Source organism: Panthera pardus, unplaced genomic scaffold, assembly GCF_024362965.1.
Source record: "Panthera pardus isolate Hobbes unplaced genomic scaffold, ASM2436296v1 HiC_scaffold_19, whole genome shotgun sequence".
In the NCBI taxonomy this organism is placed as follows: domain Eukaryota; kingdom Metazoa; phylum Chordata; class Mammalia; order Carnivora; family Felidae; genus Panthera; species Panthera pardus.
Genome location: NW_026526754.1, coordinates 6,271,834 through 6,291,835, shown reverse-complemented (window position 1 = coordinate 6,291,835; position 20,002 = coordinate 6,271,834). Strand labels below are relative to the sequence as shown.

The 20,002-nt window shown below is 47.6% G+C and overlaps 1 long non-coding RNA gene across 3 annotated transcripts in view; it reads left to right on the top strand.

Annotated features, from left to right (window-relative positions):
• The window catches only part of LOC109270823 (uncharacterized), a 678,705-nt gene that overhangs the window by 126,680 nt on the left and 532,023 nt on the right, over nucleotides 1–20,002 (top strand). The window contains exon 1 of one of the 3 annotated variants that reach the window (XR_008423526.1): nucleotides 1,959–2,054. The exons of the other annotated variants lie outside the window; for them this stretch is intronic. This is a non-coding gene — a long non-coding RNA (uncharacterized LOC109270823). Of the gene's footprint in view, nucleotides 1–1,958; nucleotides 2,055–20,002 lie in introns of those variants that run through there. 3 annotated transcript variants of the gene reach the window in all.

The window sequence follows — 20,002 nt, the reverse complement described above, 5'->3', positions numbered from 1 at the left end:
TTTCTGTTTCTACATGTATGACTTAGAAGAAAACACAGAAAATTATAGGGGCCATTTATTAAAGACACACACACACACACACACACACACACACACACACACACACTACAGGTCTTTAAACAGATTGTCCCACTTAGTTCAAGCCACTGAGACAGGTATAGTGTTGATATGCTCATTTCACTTATGAGACCCAAAGGTCTAGAGAGGTTAAATAACTTGCCCAGAGTCATGGCACTGATGCATGCTGGGTCTGACCTCAAAGCCAGTGTTCTTAACCATTGGGCTATTTTGTCCCTGTATACACTCCACATTGCAATCCTTCCAAAACACGTTTGCCCATGACGTTCCCTTGGTTAAACAGTCATCTCCTGCCTTTGCTTTCAGGATGTAGTTCAAATTCCTTGTCCTCCTGGCCAAAAGCCCTCCCTCCATCTGTCTCTGATCCTGTATTTCTCCCCAAGAAGACTAGCACTGAAGTAGCACTCAGCGATTGAATCCTTGACGCTAGATCCTTCCTCTCACCTATCGTGTGTACAGCTCACCATCCAATGCTGCCCCATTGTGGAGAGCCATCGAAATTCAGTCTTTCCACCCCCTATGGACCCCATTGCAACAAGTCTAGGGGAAAGTAACCCCAGAACTCTTCAAAGTCTCCAATCCCCTGGTTAGCATCAAAGAAAAAAAGTTAATTGGTGCATAGCATTTAGATTCCAAAAATATCCTTAAAACCATTTTGTCATTAAGATTTTAAAAATCAACAGATCTTGAGCAAAACTCCCTTCTGTTCTCTTCCCACCCTTCCTTGCCCTGCTCTTCCTTTCCCGCTGACTACCCCCATCAACTGAGTGTTGAAGGTTTGTTCTTATTTTAAGAGAACCTCTGGTGAGCTTGGATGGTCTCTCATTCCAGAGGACAGGCGAGGCCACCACAGATCTGCCTTTTATCAAATGGCCCAAGTGTATTCCAGAGTCGTCACAGCAGAGTCCTAGAAAGTGACACGTCTCCCAAGTGGCTTCTTATGCATACATTGCCCCCCGTCAGTCTGTCTCATAGGTATGAGAATTGTTTGGCCCATGAAGTGAGATTGTTGGCCAGGCCACTGAGAGGGTCTGGATGCCATGTATGCTTGATGGGCATTAGTTTTCCTGGTTGTCACTGAACAGGATGAGACCCACCCATGAGCCAAATCAAGGGATAGGCTGCGTTAGGGGCTGCCTGGGAGGCCTGGAGACGAGAGGGTATCTGTGGGTCAGACAGAGAGAGGGGAAGCAAGTCTGAAGGATGGGTCAGAGCAGCACATTTGGAAGTAGACATGAGGAGGCAGCTGTCAAGAGCTACCTGAGGTGGCCCAGATCCTGGTTTCAGAAAGAGCACTGTAGTGGGAGTCAGCGGGCCTGAGTACCTTCTGGGCTCTGTCATTGACTCAATGTGAGGCTGTAGGCAGATCGTATCCACTTGGTGACCTACAGTTTTCTCCTCTCTCAAATAAGAGGATTGATTGACCTCAATATTTCCCAAATTTAAAATACTTTCATATGATTGTCACCCGGAGTGAGAAAGACAGACGCTTGAACAGTAATGGCAGCCCTGTGTGATGTCTACTTTAAGGCTCGATGATCATCTGGACCTAACTAAGTCCAGTTCTGGTTCCATAGGAACTCTACATGAGTTTTACAGCTTATTTATAATTTGCCCACTGGTAACCTCTTCAAAGGATGTGCCTTTTGGAGGCCAGCACAAAGGAGATGCTCCGTACATATTTCTAGCATGAAGGAGGCAGTTAGGGCTAACACCAGGACAGCTCCTTAGAAATGAGGAGTAATGTGTATGGTTGAGAGGGGGCACTTTGGATGGACTCCCATGGGTCTTGGCTCACATCACAACTCCACAGCTAGCTGATGAGTCACATTGTTTTTCAAATACACATTGTTTTCAAATACAGACAGCATTTTCTTCTTTCCAGGGCTTTCATCACGGCTGAGCAGCATAACACTTGAAGTGCCCAGCACGTGCTAGGTGTGCAGTGACAGGTGGAAGAGGCTATGAGGAACCTGGTGGGTTGTGGGCTTGACTTCCAGATGGATCCCAAGCCATCCCAGGAACACTATACTCTGTCAAGAACTGGACTGAGTGGTCCTCCCTCTCTTCCCATCTCCGCGACATTGAGGTGCTTGGTACTGTGACATTTGTCATTAGTGTAGGTTTGTGGACCTCGCAACAGAGAGGTGGTTTCTTCTCCACCTGTGATTCGTTGTTTTTGTTGTTGGTAGTGGTGGTGGTGACTGTGGTGTGTGTGTTATACAGAAAGAATCCTCCCGTGGGAAATGTGTTTCATAGCATCCCATCCAACTGAGTTTTTCTATAAGAAACAGGAGTATTAGCTCTTATAATGGGTACGACCTTTGTGGAGTCATTTACCTGCTCCAGGTTTCCATGTGCACATGTATCACGTGGTACATAAATGACACTCTTGAACTTGAGTCTTTTCCTCAAGATCTGCTTCTGGAGGAACCCAAACTAAGGCCCTTTGGGAAGAGGACAAGACACATTCTGGCCACCTTGGCCTTTTGATTAACAGAGGGAGACACTGGGGAGCCATGCAAGTGACATTTCGTCTTCTGTGGTGAGTGACAAATGTCATCAGATGAGGTAACAAGAAAGGGAAACTACTTCCAGTAATTCTGTTGGGTTAGAGATTGATGATTTTGAAAATTAGTCCCAAGCCCCAGTCACCTGAGGAAGACGGGGGAGCCCCTGGATTTGTTCCAGGCCTCGTTTGGTGCAGCCCGGAGACTTTGCTCCTCTCCGTGGGATGAACAGAAAGCCGCTTGTTCGTTTCCCCAGGACAAGAGCCATATCTTCCCCTTCTTTTTTATCCCCTCGTTGGAAAAACATAGCTTTTCATGTGTTTGTAATTGTTCTGAAGATTCTGAAGAAAAAGGTGACCTGACTCTTTTAAGAACAAAGCAGGCCCATCAATGAGGAACATTTTCTGTGGTTGGAAAAGTACACAGGAAAATCAGAAGGTGTGCGACGAAAGGTCGTTCGTTTGTCTTCAGCTTGTGACCTGGGAGGAAAGGAAGCAGGGAGCTTGCCGGGATGCAGGGGAAGGATTCTACACTTTTCTTGAGGTTCCCAGGAAGTCAGTGCCCAGAGGTCTGCAGGGAACTGGAAATCCATCACGGAATGGGTTGGAGGATTCCTCTGCTCCCGATGCTTTCCGGAAGCTCCCTGGAGCATGGCTCTTCCTCTCCAGCTGCAGAGCCCTCACCTCCTGCCTCTCACCCTCCCGCCCACACCTCCCACCGATGCCAGGGCTGACCTCTCCCTTCTCCCCATCCCTCCTGCCCCTCCAGCCCCAATGCCCTCCTACTCCAGCCTTTCCCCCACAGCTCTGCAGGGGACTCCGCAGTCGCTGTGCCCTTGCGTATGTGGTTCCCTGTGCCTGGAATGTGGTTCCCTGTTCCTTACTTTGCCTCCCTGGCTAAGTCCTACTTATTCTACAGGGCGGAACGTGAATGTTTCCTGCACACAGCCACACGTAAATTAGAGCTCACGTCTCCATGCTTCTGCAGGCTCTCGATACACCTCTCTTATTCCCCGTTACTTCGCGTTGTGCCTTGTTTAATCATCCACGTCCTCTGTTGGGATGTGGCTCCCTGCAGGTGTCCCTATATCAGACTCATTCTGATTCTCCGGAGGGTCCTCCGTGCCTGGTCCATGATGGACACCTAGTGTAGGCTTGTGGAAAATAATTAGATGGCCTTGAACTTTACTTTGTCATGTTCACATTTTCCTTCTTTTCACCTAGGCCTTAAACACCTAGAGAATAGGTGTGATTTATTTCAGATTCTTTTTTTATAATCATTATTACTTTCTGATTCTCCCAGCTGTCTGCCAGCCTGGGCATGTGATCGGGCGTGATAAGTGGCCATTGGGTAAGAGAATGGATGGCATTCATTCTCCCAGCTCCACAGCTCACCTCAGAGTCTTCTCTCTCACCTGGCTACGCTGTCAGAGCTTATTTTTATCATTCTGTCCTGCTTAGAAACCTGGGTCCTTGATCCAGGTCATTTCTAAGTCAAAAGTGATACGGTTTCCGGATCCTCGTGCTTAGAGAAAATCCCCGGCAGAGCCACCTGCCTCGGGAGATGTGACAGGTGCTTTTGCAGCACATCTCCCACACCTGTGGGGTGACGAAAGGTAATTTAACACCTGTCCGGACCTCCCTTGAGGCTCTCCAAGTGGGTTAATGGGATGTCGGGCACAGCTTAAGAGCAGAGTCAGAACCCACCAGCTTTACCAAGTACAAGCACTTCCGGCACCAGGCCCTGCCCCCTACTCGCTTCTTATTCATAGGGCAGCCTGTGCTGGAGGCACTCCAGAGCCAGATTTCTCCGGTAATCACGCTCCTTCTCTCTAGTTCCCTTTGGGCTCTGTCGTGTAGGGCAGTGCTCAAGGGCGTGGTGGTGGGCAGCTGTTTACCGGGTCTGTCTGCTGCGAGCGCTGGAATCCGAGATGCATTTGTCAGCGTGGTTGCTCAGATTTAGGCATCTATTATTATAAAGGGGTATCCGAGACTTTGTAAAGCTTGTAAGATGATTCATTATTATACTATTATACTTGCAAGTAACATAATACACAGGTGGTTTTGATGTTAACTTCCTGTCTCTTCCCATTTGGGGACGGGTGAGACCCCTTGAGCCAGACAGAATATTCAGTGCTTCAGTATTACAGAGATACAGTACAGTGAAGTTGCATTTATGCTTGCTTAGCTAATGCAAATTCAGGGAGTGAGAGAAAGAGACATAGGGAGACAGACACAAACACACAGACAGAGAGACAGAGGACAGAGAAGAGTGATTAACAGTTTGCTTGGTCTGGTGATTACACCTGCCATTCCCGATGAGCCCATTTCTAGGCACGAGCAAGAGGTGGTGATGATGCTGCCATTGGTCTTGATGCCTGTGCGTCTCTTACAGGTCGGGCCCCTGGTTGTGATCCTGCTGTCTACAGAGGTGTGCTTCTTATACCCAGCCCTCTTTGTTGCCGCCCTCCCATTACCGAATCCATTATACACAGTAACATCTTTGACTGAGCAGGGCTGTTTGTACCAAATGAGGCAAGCTGTAGTTTATGGACAATTTACAGGATTCTCAGGGGACAATTTTAATAGATATTTTTTGCCTTATGTGCTGAACTTTAGACCCCAATTTCTGGGTCAGATGTAACTTCGCCAAAATGCTAACACTAATGATGAGAACAACATAAACAGTAGCCGTCATTCGTTACTTAACTCAGCCACGGCGATGGCTACATTTCATGGACTCTCTGTGTTTTCCCTTCCCCCAAATTCTGTACATCCCACATTATGATGGTTTTGGTGCAGTCTTTTACATGAGGTATACATTTCATGGAGTATATTTTGTTTACTCTTTTCACATGTACCTTCTCGTGTAACCAGTGCCCTGATCAAGATACAGGGCATTGCCGTATCCCCTCAGCAGTTTCTCCCACACCCCTTGCTGGCCAACACTGTTCTCCTGATGAGGTGGCCATTATTCTGACTTCTTAGACTGTAGTTTTTGACCTTCTATTCTAGGACTTCATATAAGTAGAATACTACAGTATATACTTTTCAGTGTCTGGCTTCTTTCTCACAACATAATGTTTTTTTAAAAGTTTATTTATTTATTTTTGAGAGAGAGCAAGAGAGAGAGAGCAAGCACACGAGCAGGGGAGGGACAGAGAGAGGGGGAGAGAGAGAGAGGATCCCAAGCAGCCTCTTTGCCTGACACGGGGCTCGATCTCGTGAACTGCGGATGCGGAGATCATGACCTGAGCCGAAATCAAGAGTCGGACACTCCACCGACTGAGCCACCCAGGCGCCCCACAACATAATGTTTTTGACATTCATTTCCTTTGTTGTATTTAGCAATATTTCATTTCTTGTTGCTGTGAATTATCCCACTGTATGAACATATAATGCGCATATATATGTGTATATATATATATATATATATATATATATATATATATACATATATATATATATATACTGTGCATCAGATATTTTTTTCATTTTATAGACGAGAAAATGTGAAGAAATGGTGGTCTGGGCAGGGGGGCAAGTATAGATTTGAACGAAGCTTTGTTCTACTCCAAAGGCTCTCAGCTGCTACCTGTTTTCTGGTCCCAGACGAGAAGCATACACAGGAGCAGATGAAGGTATACACACTGATACATGCACGCTGACTACAGGAGGCAATAAATGTACCTGTACCACCAAGTGCTCTCTTTCAGCCAGTTTTTGGCAGAGGGAGTAAGCCTTGGAAATTCAGGCACTTCCCAGCATAGTAGGCTAGGTGATCATAAAGCCCGAGTCTCCATTCCTTTATTCAGAGTCTCGATTCCTGAATTTAACAGAAGAGGTATTACTTTGATGTTCGCATCGTGCCTTTGATCAAAAGCTTGCTGGCTCCCTCGTGTCTCTTAGAACAAGACAGTAGTTCTATTGTGCTGGCGTGTGTTGTAACATTTTGGACAGCAGAAATGACATTTACATGAAACAGCCATCCTTGGAATGCATGAGATAAGACAATTTCAACAGCTCCTCGAAGAAGAGTCCCCAGCGTTGACTTTAAATCAAACAGAAGTAATAACATGTCATCTGGCTTCCCCTTCTCAACCTGGTGTTAATTAAAATCCTGATAACAGAACTCAGTCAACATCCATATGAGGAAGACCAAAGCACAGCTTAAAAATGTTCAGATGAAAGTACAGTTAATCAGAATTAAAACAAAGACACCCCCACACAGTCTTCTTTCTCATTTGGCTTCTACCGGACGAGATGATTAATAAGCAAAAGTAATTTCTAAGGACCACCCCCCCCCACCCCCACTGTACTTTCCGAACTGAACCATTTGAAATAATTGAACAATTACTTTGTGCAATGTTATCAAAGTTTATTAAATTGCTCCCGTCAGCTTTGTCCAATTACCAAATTCAGCTGATTTGCATATTGCAAAACAAAGCAGTGAAAGGGGTTCCCAAGGTAGAACCTGGTGATTTCTGAGCAGAGAGAAGTTGTAAAGTTCATTTGGTTTGAATTCTTTCCCCTTACAGATTAGGAAGCCGGGGCTCAGAGAGGAGAATTGACCTGGCCAAGGTTCAGCCAAACTACAGATAGGGCAGGGCTGTGCCCCCTGCTCCCCAGGACCCTCCATCTGTCTGCTGGGCTCTAAATGGGCAAGCCCCACGTCAGCCCCAGTGAGGCCAGAGTGCACTTCCACATTCCTGCCTGTCTCAATTAGTTCCAGTTTAGACATAACATTGAGCATGCACTTAAAATGCAAATCCATTCTGACAGGACAGGAAATAATACAGGCAGATTATTCCAGTGCAATTTAGTAGCTCAAGGACCTTGGAATTTTGAAGTGACAGACTGAATGGTCCTGAATGAAACACTATTCTTTCTGGTGTGTGTGGAGGGCGGGGGGGCCGGGGGGGGGGGCAGTGAAAAACTAACTTCCAGCACTTTCTATCCCGGTCTCAGAATCCTCTTTCTAGACCATCTAGATTTTGTTTTTATTTTTAAACTTTTATTATGGGAAGTTACCAACAAACGGAAATGTTAGAGTCCTATAATGCACCCCACATACAGCCGGTGCGAGTTCAACAGGGACCAACACAGGGACTGTCCTGTTCTGCCTGCTGGCTCATACTTCCTCATTCACTAAACCATTTTAAAGCAGATGTAACGTTTTGTTCATAAATTCTACAGTAGGGACCTCGATTTTTTTAAGGTCACTATATTTTATATGTCAGTGACATGCGGACTCTATGAAGCTTTTAAATATTGAAACATTAAGCAACCATTAAAAGGATATTTTTGACATGGGAAAACATTCTTCATAATTTAAGAAAATGAAGATACCAACAGAACATGGAGTATGTTTTTATTCTGTGACACGCACACAGAGTCTGAAGGGTTGTGTATCATATTGTGGTTTCTTGCTCTTTTTGCTGACCTTTTACTCCTATTTTTTTCAATGAACATGCATAATTTGTGTAATAAAAATAAAGACCCTGAGGGTTGAAAGCCACTCAGAGATGGTGTGAGAGAGGATAGGGAAGCTGAATTCTACTTCTAGGTCGTGGGCAGATGTACTGAGGGGGAAGATCTGGTCCCTGCCAGGTGTATACAGGTCTCCTTAATCGGACTCAGTGATAACAGCAGAGAAAATGATGAAACTTTTCTGATTCAACAAATGTTTTATGAAGCATCCACTCTGGACCAGGCATTTGCTGCTTGCCGCGATAACAATTATTTGACCAGAAAGAACACAAACACGTTAGACCCTCACTACTCAAAGTGTGGCCCAAGGATCCGCATCACCTGGGAGCTTGTTAGAAATTCAGACTCTCAGGTCCCCCCCCCCCCCCCCAGACTTACTGAATCAGAAACTGTTTGTAATAAGCCCTCTAGGTGATTCTAAGGCACGTTAAAGTCTAAGAGGCACTGGGCTTGACCACTGGGAATGTGGCTCATTTGTTTTTGCTTTCCCAGCCTCGCTCAGAGCATGTTCAGAGAAGGGGTTGGTGGCAATGGTCAGGGTGAAAACTGGCACTTGATGTGAGTTTCTGATGCAGCCTTGTTGATCAGGTAAATAGATGAAGGTCTTTACACACTGCCTCTGCTCCTGCTCCCCAGCCTTTCTGACTCACCTCTGCCAAGGAAGCATCTTCAGACACCTTGACCAGGCATTCAAGGCACAGTGCAGAATGCACCTTTGCAATTGGTCTCTTTATTCTTGAGCACCCAAACATCCTCTCCACATTATGCCTTTATCTCCTCCCTTAGGAACTCTGAAAAGATTGACTCATGTTTTCCCTATTCTTTAAAGCCCAGATGCCATGCTCTCTCCTCCAGGAAGCCTTCCGAGAATATACCAGCCAGCAGAATTTCTTCCTTCTGCACACTTTGGCGGGGCCTATTGCCTCTGCAATTCACTGGTCCCTTATGGTGTGAATAACCCAAACTCCCAAAGCCTCAGTTTTCTCACCTGTAAAATGGAAATCATAGTTCCTTCTTCACAGGGAATCTTGAGGCTAAATTGAGAAATATATATAAAGTACTTAGGGGGATATCTGCATAGTATATTCTAGGAACTTTTCTGGCCTATTAATATCAGAAAAACGTTGAGCCTCATGATAATTCTATGAGGTAAGTACTATATTATTCTCCTTATTTTATAGATGAGGAGACAGATACAGAGAGGTCAACTGACTTGCCCAAGGCCATAGTAGTAAGTGATGAGGAAACCAGAGGTAAGCTCTGGTATTTAACTTGTACCTACAGGCTCGTGTGTGTGTGTGTGTGTGTGTGTGTGTGTGTGTGTGTGTGATAAGAACGCTTAACATGAGATCTACCCTCAATACATTTTTTAAGTGTACGATACAGTATTAACTATAGGCCCCGTGTTGTATGGCAGATCTCTAGGATTTACTCATCTTGTTTAACCAAAACCTTATGCCTGATGAATAGCAACTCCGCACCCCCTTAATCCCCCGGCCCCCGGAAACCACCATTCTACTCTCTGCTTCTATGAGTTTGGCTATGTGACCTACCTCATGTAAGTGGAGTCACACGCTATTTGTCCACCTGTGACTGGCTTATTTCACTTAGCACAGTGTCCTCAGGGTTCATCTCTGTTGTCACCTATGGCAGGATTTCCTTTGTTTTCAAGGCTGAATAGTATTCCATTCTATGTGGTTGGAAATTGGAACCCTTGGAGGCTGTTGGTCAGAGTGTCGAATGGTGCAGACACTATGGGAACCAATATGGAGTTTTCTCAAAAAGTTAAAAATAGAAATACCGTATGATCTAGCAATCTCACTTCTGGGTATTTAACTACAAGAATTGAAGTCAGGATCTGAAGAGGTATTTGCACTCCTCTGTCCATCGCAGCATTATTCACAATAGCCAAGATGGAGAAACAACTCAACGGATGAACGGATGGGTACATACATGGACAAGTAAATGCCCACATTTGGTGGTCCCTTAGCAGTGGGGCAGTAAGGTGGTTATTTCTGTCCCCTGTTTCCTGCTTACCAGTGCCCAGCCCAATTATAGGGTTGCATGAATCGACACATGTTGGTTTCATATTTTTTCCTGCTGGTAGGCTTGCTTTTAGGTGCTGTGATTTGACTGGAACAGGGGCGCCCTTTTCATCCCTGCTGGCTGGCTTGGATGTCTTGGAACAAAGATGCACCCAGGTTTTCTGTGAGGAATTGTGGCCTTCTTCATGGAAAGGCAGTAGCAGACCGATGGTCCAAGCATCTTGCTGCCCACCCACGGTGCTTCTGGCACTTCTCCGTGGTCACTGCACCTGGTTAGCTGGTGAACGTAAAGAAAGAACTCTGGGTTGGGAGTTGGGAGACCTGGGTCAGAGCGCCTGCTCCTTGACGTACATGTTATATGTATGTCATTCAATCTCTCTGAGCCTCACTTACCTCATCTATAAAATGGGGACCATAATATCAACCTCACAGGGTTCTCCTGAGAGGTGAATGGGAGCAGAGAGAGGAAGACCTTCCAGCCTGTTGATGTTCCAAGCATAAGCCACTAGAAGATGAGGACGTTGAGTGCAGGGACCATATGCAGTCACTGAACATAGCATTGTGTGTTCTTTCTTCTACCTAAAATTAGATCCCAAATCAAGTTCAAATTACTTGTCTCCATAATTATTTTAAATAACTGCACACTATATCGTTGGGCTGATGTGTTTCAATTACTGGAGCCATTTCTATTAGAAAATGATATACTGAACATGCTTACACATCTCTGCTCCTCTGACTCATAACTTCGGATAAATTTCTAGCAGAGTAATTGTTGGGGGAAGAGGGAATATGTGCGCACTGTCCTGATCCTTTGAGTGCATTTTCATACTGCCCTCTTGTAACGTTGTGCAACATTTACCGTAACTTCACTAGCGTTGGGTTTTTTCATTTAAAGATTAAAAACAACACCTACCTTGGCAAGCAAAAAACCCACGGCTCAGCCGAGGACCTTTCACACCTTCACAGTATTGCACCGATCACATCAGATGGTAAGCGGTTTCATTTTCAATATTTCTCCCAGCCCCCCACCCCACCCAGATGCGAGCCACACGAAGACAGTTGACGGTCGTCTTTCACAGCCGGAACATAGTAGGTTTGCAATAATTGTTTGGTGGAATCATCTCTTTTACCTTGCTAAACACAGTGGTCACCCTACAGCATCTGAAATAAAACTTAGATTTGGTTTTGCCCTGGGATGGTGTGCGTTGGATTTGAACCAAGGCTCTGTTGGGTTCTGCCGAATTCTAGGAAACGGCATCTCTGGGTTTGTCAAAGTGCAGCTCTTTTCCTAGAGGAGGGGCAGGTGAAGCCTCTTAAGCTGATGTTTTGCAGAGGGAATTTGGGCCCATAACCCAGTAAACTGATTACAGCTAAGATAGGTCCCTTCAAGGGGCTCAGTTGGTTGAGCGTCTGATTCTTGATCTCAGCTGAGATCTTGATATCAGGGTCGTGAGTTCGGGCTCTGAGTTGGGCTCCGCGCAGGTCAAGAAACCTACTTAAAGAAAAAAAAAAAGATAGTTGCCATCAAAGGCACACCAATGTGGGCTGGAGGTGTTGGCTACACATGCACCACCTGCGTTAGTCCAAGGCAGTCCCTGGTTTAAAGAGACAATGGCTGAAAATACAACCTGGATATAATTGCAGTGAGGGAGGCTGTTTTCACAGGAGGATTTTTAGAAACTTATTTGAAGCTGAAAACCAGACTGAGATATGCACTCTGTTGATGAGGAAGGTGTGTGTAAATGATGCAGGTGCCGTGGCTCCGGGAGGGCATCGGAGGAGCTGGGGAGGCTGGTAAGGAGGGGGAGGCTGGTGGGAGGATGGGTGGGGTCGGTCAGGGCTCTGCTGGAGAATATTCGGAAATGACAAAGGAGAGGTGATTGGGAAGTCCCAGGGAAAGAAAAACAATAAAGCTAGGGAAGACCAGCTGCCTGACAGCAGGAAACGGGAGGAGAGGAAGGTGCTTAAGGCGCATCTCCTGCTGGGTGGGGAAGTCGGCTACAGTCTTCTCTTGGAGACATTTTGTCTGAGGTCACCCCCGGGGGGGCTGTGCAGAGGGAGAGGCGGCCTGGCAGGGGGTCGGGGCAGTGCCTCCTAGCACCATCCGTCGCCTTCGCCGTTACCAGCTCTCGTCGCCATCTTCCATCCTTCAGTCCAAAGCCCCGGGCTCTTCGTGGACCAGCTGGACTTCTGCCAAGACCTCTTAAGCAGTTGCTTCACCTCCTTCTCCCTTCCCAACACTCCATCTTTCCCGCTGCTGCCCAGGTGAGTGGCCTTTCAAAGAAATTCCTGTGACTTCATCCTTTCTCCATTGGAACACCTCCAATTCTTGCCCATCCCTTCCAGGAAGTCTCTTCGGTGTGGCCTTCAAGGCCTTCCACAGCCGTTCTGCAGACACCTTGCTTTTTCTCACCCTCAGCCCCGTTACTCCGCCACTGCCTCCTCCCCTTCAGGCTCCTGCGAAGGTTTCCTTTTCTCAGATTTACACGCTTTTGTAGAAGTGAGTCTATCATTCTGGAACCCCCCTTCCCCATTCTCCTGCCCCCCACCCCTCAGCCTACCTGGAAAATTCCCAACCATCCATCAAGGCCTGGTTCAAATGCCCCCTGCTTAAGGAACACTTCTTTGTTCCCATTTTAATAAGAATGGAAATAGTTATTTAAAGAGATGAAGATCTAACTGCCAGTGGGATAAAGGTTTGGAGAGAACTTTGTTGAGGCAGATAAAAAACCCCGAAGTGGACATAGATGTCCATTATGTGCTAGGCAATTCAGAGACCTGATCATATTTGGACATTTAAAGGACGCTAAGAAACAGAGGAAACTATGGGCCCAGAGTGGTAAAGTGACCTGATTGAGGTCACCCAGCTAGCATGGGGCAGAGCCGGGACTGGAGCACAGCTTCCTGACTCCGAGGCACATCCTCAGCCATGAAACTATGGTTTGGAGGCACTGTTTATTCCTCTGGGGAGGATGGTCCTGTCTGCCACGGCCTGGAGATGAGGAGCCTGAGCCCCTAAAAAGTCCTGAATCACCCTCAGTATCGTGAGAAGCTGTTAGTCTACTTAAAAGGCAGAGCTATTTTAGCAAAACATTCCTACTTTTCGGGTTGGGAGAGGACACGTTTCTAGATCGGATGTCAGGCAGCCAGAAGCTTCTGACACTGGAGCCATGTGGTTGCTGAGTGAGTGCTCTGGGTAAAGGTGCCCTCCTGGACCTTCAGCCCAGGAATGAAACAGCATGTCCTGTCCTTGGAGGTTGTCACACTTCCTCTCCTATTCTTGCCTGGATGGCTCTCACCTCTTCTTCAGGCATGAGCTTGGGGAAGACTTTTGTGACCTTGGACCCCCCTCGTACACCCTGTTGGTCTCCTCCATGGCAGAATCAGGAGTTCCATTTGGAAGCGAATTGGAGGAGTGCTTTGTTCAATCCCGGTCCTCCTGCTGAGCAGCGAGTGCTGCTATCTTGAGCTTTACCGGTAGGCCCTCCTCCGTGCCTGGCACAGGACAGTCAGCACATCCTTCAGACTCCATGTTTATGACAGAACCAAGCTGTTTGGCCTCATCCTTGCGGGGTACATAGTAGATACTCAGTGCCTTCCCAGGGAGTGAAAATGGCAGAGTGCGTGGGTCTGCTGGGCTCTGCCGCTAGGGGGCAGAATCGGGAGAGCTGTGGAAAGTCCATTCCTGGGATGCTGATGTCCTGGGGTGTGGGGGTAGGGGTGGGGTGAGGGCATCTGTTTTCTCTTGAGGAGGTCCTATAAAAAGAGGAGCAAGGAAAAGGAGGGCACAGAAAAGGGGCTGCAGGAGAAGGTGTGTAGACCTAGGCCCTGGACTCTGATGTTTGCTTGTACCTTTCAGCCTCTCTCCTCCACTGAAAAACAGGCATTTGGACAAGACAACACTTAAGGCTCTTTCTCACATCTATGGTTGGCGATCGGGTTGGCAGGATGTGGTAGAAAAGGGCCTTAACTGAGGGCTGGGGTTGGGGGTCTAGTCTTAGTCTTCCAACTCGCTCCCTGTGTGACCTTCTGAACTGTCGTGTGCCTATTGAAAATGGGGCGCTTGGGTGAGATAGACGCTAAGGCATTTTCTGTAGTAGAGATATTGGGCTTCAAGGCAACCCAGACACCCCAGAAATCCTTGCTCTAATCCACCTGATTTCTTCTGGTCTACAGAAAGCCGGGTGGATGACTGGTCATTTTCTTCCTCAGAATTAGATGCTTCAACTTTGAAATGCAGGTAGATAGCTTAGCATTGAAAAAAACACTCTCTAGTGGGAATGAGAAGGCTTTGGTTTCTGTCCCGACTCTACTGCAACCTGCTGTGTGACCATGGGTTAAATACCTTCCCTCTCTGAGTTTTAGGAGCTCCATTGCCAATGAAGAGGAAGTAGATACTTTGGAAGGGCTCTTTCAGCTAAACTGGTGTGTGATTTTCGATAGCATATAGAGATTCTACCACAACGTGGCCGAACACAAATAAACCCTGCAGAGCCAGCCTTGTGAGAAGAGAGACCCATGCCTGATTGTACCCATTCTGGACAGCTGGGTCCAGACTTGAATCATTCAGGGTCTACCCAAACGTGGCTTGGTTCTGTTACAGCATCTGCAGAGAGATCTTTCCTTCAGACTTAGTGAAGGCTTTGACATGCTATGTTGAGGGTGCCCAAGTCCACACAGACATGAGAACCGGATGCAAACTTGAGCGTGAAGAACCCATTCCTTCTCACCAAGGATTTGAGAGACCCATAAATGTGCATCTGGGGTAGAGAAAGAAGCGATCACTCCGACAACATTCCTCTTCTTCAAAGTTCCACAGATTATCTTCTTTATGTTGAACATAGTTCTTGGCACACTTAAATCATTTATTTATTCCACAAATATTTGTTAAGCACCTACTGTGTTTGCTAAGCACTGTTTAGGCTGTGAGGCTACAGCAGAGGACAAAGCAGACAGAGATGTCTGCCTTTCAGGCCTTGCTTACTCATGGGGGAGAGACCGAAAGGAAGCCAGTAGATGGATCTATCAGTTGATGGGTGGTGATAGGTGCCACGGAGGACAATACAGCAGGGGAGGACAGCAGAAGTGCTCATGAGAGCACCTCTGGGGTGGGGGTGGCCAGGCAAGGGGGGTGAATGAAGCAAGATCTGGGCATGTATCTGGAAGGGACATCTGTCTGCCTCTGGTTTTGAGGGGTCCCTGCTTCCAAGTTGCTGGTCTCTGTGTCTCAAGTGCTCAAGAAGCCTTTAGCACTGGAGGCTGCATCCTTTGTGTTTCTCTACTCTCCAAATGCAGTGTGGCAGCTTTCTGCATCCCTCCAATGGGATCCTTTTTGTTTTCTTTGGGGATTGTGGTTGGCCTGAGAGATAGGTATTCTCTCTTGGCCTGGAGGGAATGACCACATCTTGTTTATAGTCTGGACTGAAGCAGGTTCTCCTTGGGGCAGAGACACGGATGCCATGACGGACTTGAGCAACACCGTCTTCCTCTCCCCAGGAGCAGTGCTGTAGAACTTGATGGCTGGTCTCTTCATGCCCGAAGTCATCAGGGTTTCAAAGTGATCTTTCAGAGTTAACTCATTAACAGTCATTAAATTTTTTTTTTGGGGGGGGGTGGGATTCAATGCCTGACAAAATGGCCAGCATGGAATTACTGAGGCAGGAGACTTTGGCACATGAATGAGGACTTTTCTAGTCTGCACACCTGTTCGCTGAGATGGGGACACCCCAAATCATGGCGGGAATGCTCATCAGGAGAGGCAGCATCACAAGTGCTAGATATTTGGCTCTCGTGTTTGTCAGTGATTCATGAAGTGATTATCAACATTTGAAACCACTTCATGAATCAACCAGGAGCTGGAAAAGATTTAACCATAATGAGCTCATTTCCATAGAAATAGGACCAGACCCACTGGTGGGTCAAATAGTTGCTGTGGCTTAGGCTTCACGCCCTCCCATCCTGCCACCTCCTCATTTCTGACAGGCTCATTTCAGGCCTCATTATCTTTCATCACTTTGCTCCCTAACCAAGAGCAGCCACATCCAAGAACCTTGCAAATGGCGGAATTAGAGTCTTTCTTTGTTCAGGTTGGAGGTGGGCATCTCTTGGCGTCTGCTATGGGCTGAACTGTGTCCCCTTCCATGTAGAGTTCATATGTTAAAGTCCTAACCCTTGGTAACTCAGAGTGTGCTGTGTTTGAGATGGGGCCTCTTAAGAGGTAATTAAGGTAAAACAAAGCCATATGGGTGGGCCCTAATCCAACATGACTGGTGTCCTTAGAAGAAGAGGGTGTTAGAACGCGGACACATCAAGAGGAAAGACCATGTGAAGACACAGAGAGAGGTCTCAGAAGAAATCAACTCTACCAGCACTTTGACCTCGGACTTCTTATGTCCAGAACTGTGAGAAAACACATTTCTGTTGTTTAAGCCTCTTAGTTGTGCTTTGTTATGGTGGCTGTAGCAGAGCAACACAGGGTTCTCAAATGCCTGGGACGCTTTTGTACATCCAGACTTTTTGGTGAGGTTACACTGGCAAGGCACCTTCCCAGGGGGTCGCTGAATTCTTTCCCCTAAAGGCCTGTTATGTCTGCCCCACAGCCCGGCAATGGCTGTGCTTTGATTCTGACACCTGCCAGAAACACGACCGTTTGAACGCCTCAGACTGTCGGGGGCCACCTTACATATGGGCCAGTTTCCCCATCGTCTTAGCTTGCTTCCTCCAAAAAGCAGATCCCAAGTCAAAGACTGGGTACATGAGGTTCATTGGGACTGTGATCCCCAAGAAGCCATGTGAGGGGCACAGCTGATAAGCAGGGTGATAAGTACCTTACAGCTGGGGCTGTTGCCAACGGGGACCCAACATAGAGTATTTGGGATACACCTGGATTGTCCCCCAAGGGGCAAGGAAGCTGAGGCATTTATGCACCAACTCCTGTGCTCCTTTGGCGGAAGGTCTTGTTGGAGGCAACGGCTCCTCTGCCCTGGGGCCTGTCATATGGGCCAAGCATGCTCTTCCAGCCAATGAAGACCCTCAGGCAGAGGCAGGAAGATGTGGTGTGTATGGGAACAAAAGCCAGTGACCTCTAGGGTAGGCTCTGGGGCGGCACCATCCTGCCAGCTACCCCAGGCCCCTTCCTCTCCAGACCGCTCCCTCCATGGGCTCCTGCATTTCTGCACTGAGCCCACCCAAAATGCAAAGCACTTTTCCTCTCTTCTCTGGCTGAGTTTTCAACTCCTTTCCAAGAGGCATTTGCTCCGCTAACACCCAGCACCTGTTTCAGACATGACACTTCAAAAGAGCCACTTCTGTTTCTTCGGACTCACCACTCAGCTAGATGAAAGGCGGAGTCTCGCAGAAACCAGGATGAAAGGATTCTTCTGCTAGTTTTCCTTTCTATGGAAAGGAGGGCTTCATCCAGCGGATCTCTGCATCCCGTTGCTTCAGCGAATCCTGGGTTAGCCAGGCAGCACAGCAGCAGGGTGGGGAAGTTTTTCTGGAGCTACAGCTATCATTTCTCAAATGGCTGCATTTGAAAGTGGCACCCTTCTGGGTTCTATTCTGCTGGTCCCTTTAAAAAGAGATTGTGGGGGTGCCTGGGTGGCTCAGTCGGTTAAGCGTCCGACTTCGGCTCAGGTCACGATTTCGCGGTATGTGAGTTCGAGCCCCGCGTCGGGCTCTGTGCTGACTGCTCAGAGCCTGGAGCCTGTTTCAGATTCTGTGTCTCCCTCTCTCTCTGACCCTCCCCCGTTCATGCTCTGTCTCTCTCTGTCTCAAAAATAAATAAATGTTAAAAAAAAATTTTAAAAAGAGATTGTGATATAATTTCAAGAAGATAGTGCTCCCTGAACGGCTTAATAAATGTTTTGATATGGCCTCTAAACTTCCAGATTTGGGGCGTGAGGGAAGTATCCCAAATGCCATTTGTGTCAAGTATTAAGTCCTTTCAGTCTTCAACATGTCAGAGATGATGGTCAAAGTTCTGATGCGGAGGGCCAGCCTTCAGGGGCACTGTTCAGGGGACCGCTGGATGGTGGGGAAGAGAGATTCCTAGTTGGGAGTTTTCAGAGGTGGGGCCAAATACCAGAACAAAAAAGCAAACTCTGACCACTAGGGGGTTGAACAGGCCCTCCAAGTAGAGCCCCTGTCAGACCCTTAATTCAGGTTTCCCTAAATCAGAGATGGAGACAAGAATCTGGGTGCAGATGGTTTATGTGTGAGGTGATTCTAGGAAGCATGGTGAGGGAGCAGAGAAAGCAAGATGGGGTGGGAGGAAAGGGTACATTAATTCACAGGTTATTGGTGAGTGTGCTGGGCCCAGTCCCACTGGGGACTTGATGAAGAGCAGTGTAGAACACACTTTAGAATTGTTCCACAGAGGGGGATGGGGAGGCTGAGAATTTATCCAACAACTCCTGTCCTCTAGTAATTGACATGTGTCCCTGGGACATTGACTCCCCTTCACTTCTCGTCGCCTGTAGGGCAGCTAAGTGGCCTTCTCTGGGGCCTGCTTGATGTGGGACACTGGTCCCTGTAGGGAACTGTCCACTGCTACTGTGCTGAACCAGGGAGCTAAGCACATCACACGCCCTCGCTACAGACTCTTAGTGTGGAGAATTACAGTTCATGCTTCTCATCCATCATATGCATATTTGAGCATCTACATTGTGCCATCAATGCTGAAAGTTGGGGAGAGAGTGGGGAATTCTCATACTCCTGTCTCTCTGGCCGCTCAGAGTTAGAGGGGAAGGCAAAGAAACGCACATAATTTCAAATTACCTAGAACCACAAATCCCTCTCCTGTGGGGAGGGAATCTGGCTGGTGAGATCAGGCCACAGGGCCCTCCATCGTCAACATACACACTTGGAAAAGTGATTTAGAGATGGCTCTCTGGACAGGGCTCTGCTGTCCCATCTTGGTGTAGGAAGGGTGGTGTATGTGTGGATGAGAGAAGTCTTCCCCCTCGTGAGATTATTTGCTCATTGGCAATCAATTCCTCTGCAGCAGCTCCCGGAGAATGGGCTTAGTGTTCCTCAAGGAAGGCTGTTTTCCCCAAGGGAAGACTTGCTTGCAGGTCAAGCTGTTCACACTCACATGTGCTCTCAAGAAAGTCCTGAGGGTGTGACAAGTGAAGAGCAGGGAACTGGGGGGGGGGGGTGGAGATGTGGTAAGTCACACTTGAGTGACTAGGCAGGTGTTGGGTGCCATCCATGGAGCTGGGGAAGTCGGGTAGAGGCGGTGGCTCTGGGGCCGGGAGAAGGAGTTCAGCTCTGACTTGCTGCGTGTGAGTTGCGAGGGGCATGCCGGCCGGGCTGATGGGGTCCAGAACAACTGCCCATCTTCTTTGTGCCGTGTCTGCCTGGCCCTGATGGAGTTTCTTTCATTCAGTCCTAGCAGCTCTCTCCTCCATAACTGGCATTAACCCCAGCTTCCTGCCTTTCCCTGATAATTCTGTTCGATTTCTTGTGAGGCTGTGTGATGTGGAAGGGGCATGCATTCTGGAATCAGATAAAGCTAGACTCAAAGCCTGGCTCTATCACTCAAGAGTTCAGTCACTGGCTTCCAGCTTCTTCTCTTCCTGAGGGGGAGAGGTGCAGAGAGAGGGAGACAGGCTCCGGGCTCTGAGCTGTCAGCACAGAGCCCGATCCGGGGCTCGAACTCATGAACCATGACATCATGACCTGAACCAATGTCAGACGCTCAATCGACTGAGCCACCCAGGCTCCCTGCCACCTGACATTTAAATGTGTTTATTTGTTTATTGTGTAGATATGTCTCATCAGGTCGTAGCCCTTATGATGACAGAAACCTCACTGTTTTGTTCACTGTTGTATCACTCAGTGCACAGAACAGTGCCTGGCACATAGTAGGCTCGTGATA